Raw genomic sequence first — 2584 nt, forward strand, 5'->3', positions numbered from 1 at the left:
ATATATATATATATATATATATATATATATATATATATATATATATATACAATGAAACATTTATTTATGTAAAATAAATATATTTTACTGTAAAATAGAATATAAAATATGCAAAAAATAGTTATAAAAATTTACTAGAAATTTACATAAGTCTACATAAAAATTTTACAAAATTTGCCGAAACAACGAACAGGATGCTCTAAAAACCTTTTCTCGTCTTTCAAAGACATATTGTTTATGTTGTTCGCTACAATTTGTTTTGGAAAGCAATTGAAAGCAGGAAGATGTTCAATGAAAAACTCTGCTACAATACCAGTGAGAAGAAAGAATTGTTGGTTTAGAATTCCTCTCATGCAATCCTGAAGTTTACAGCTGCGGATTTTCCCTTTTCCGATAAATGCCACATAGGTGGAGTGTGTTAGCCTTTGGCTCCTGTCTAGCGCATGTATGAACGTACGCTGGCCTATTGGTATGTATGAATACCTGCTTACACACATGTATACATAAAGACATATATACATACATGCATACATACATGCATGCATAATACATACAGACATGTACACATGCATGCATACATATATGTATACATGCATACATACATACATTCATACATACGTACATACATTCATACATACGTACATACATGAATGCATAAATACATACATACATACATGCATAATACATACATCCATGTATACATGCATGCATACATACATACATAGACAAGCACATACATGTTTGTGTGTGTGTGTAAGTTCCTTTGTATGTGTATATATGAAAGTATGCATATGTGTCCTCATGTGTGTGCTTACGTGTGTGTGTATGGGCACATGTGTGCATGTGCATGTGTGTGTGTGCGCGTGTGTGTCTGTGTGTGTGGGTGTGCGCAACAAATGTTTACATACGTAATATTTGCATGTATCAATATATGACTACACGGCCATTTGTGCGTGTATGTCCATACGTGCGCACACAAGTATCTGTGTAAATATATAGCAATGTGTATACGTTTAATGTGTCTGCGCGCGCGCGCGTACGTCTGTGTGTGGGTGTGGGAGTGTGCCCCGATGCATGTCAGTGGCTGTGTGGGTGTGCATGCGTGTATGCATGTATGAGTGTGTCTGTGTAGGTGTCTATAAATTATTTATTTATTCTAAGCAGATGATTTACCACGTCGCTACTATGATTTCGGGCCTGTATGCATCAGCTTACGTACATACATACATACATACATACATACATACATACATACATACATACATGCATACACACATACATACATAAACGCATATACACTTGGATACATGCATACATACATACATACATACATGCAGATACATACATACACATACATGCATATACACATACATACACACATTCACATACATACATACATACATACAAACATACATACATACATATATAATCTCTCTCTCTCTCTCTCTCTCTCTCTTTCTATCTATCGGGCTCTCTGTGTCTCCCTCTTTTTCTGTCTCTCGTTCTCTCCTTACACATACATACATGCATACATTGGTAGTTAATTCACACACACACAGAGACACACAGACACACACACACACACACATACACACGCGCAGAGGCACACGCACATATAAATAGGTACGTCGCATTCCCCGGTTCATAACTCACACATTTTTCCCTTCCAAGAATAAATGTTATCTCTAAACTCTAGCAGCATTTTTGTTCCCCACAAATTTTGAAAACGGATTTGACTGGCGTGTCCAGTGTAGTGATGGTACTTAGCAAGATGCTGACACGGTGTATCGGTACCAGTTATTCGTCAGCCAGTAGCATAATTGCTTCACGTGTCATTTGTAAGATAAGCAGGTGTTCCTCAGAATTAAACGTCATCTGTTGACTCTCAGTTTAGTTGTCTGTCTGACAAAGTCCCTCCCACAACGATGTCACACTACAGCAACGCAGTAGAGAAGACATGTAATTAGCGACCAGGGACACACTGTGAAATCTTCCAAGCAACATGGTGATAGGGCAGCTCAGCGTCAGAACGGATTGTCACCAACCAATGAAATGATTTTTGAAGGGAAGAAACAATGGGAGGAATGAAAGACAATTGGAAAATTGGAAGGACAAAATGCGGACTTTTGTCGTAAAGAAGCATAATTCCTACAAATACAAGAAGCCATACAATTATGGAGAGACAATCAATACATTATGGAGTATAAAGTTTTGAAGATGATATTGGGTTCGAGGAGAAGAGAAAGGGGAAATATACCAGCAGTTGAGTTTAGTTCTTAGTACAGTTCTTAGGACTTGGTTCTACCGTTTCATAAAACCTAAGGGTTGTGCAGACGATACTTGAAAGGCTTAGTGAAATATACTTGATGTTTTACAAATATGTGATCAGCGTTAGAAAGGAAAATATCACAAGAACCATGAGAAATGTGTCTTATATGTAGTTCACAATGTAAACGAAATGCTGTAGCATTTTCGTCTCTCACTGAATACAATCAACAAAACCGGATCGGAGTATACAAGGAAGGTAGGAAAATGTTTGAAGCCATCATCGGAATATGATGTTAGTGGAGTGTTCCCCCACCTC

This window comes from Octopus bimaculoides, chromosome 13, assembly GCF_001194135.2.
Source record: "Octopus bimaculoides isolate UCB-OBI-ISO-001 chromosome 13, ASM119413v2, whole genome shotgun sequence".
NCBI classification, from domain to species: Eukaryota; Metazoa; Mollusca; class Cephalopoda; order Octopoda; family Octopodidae; genus Octopus; species Octopus bimaculoides.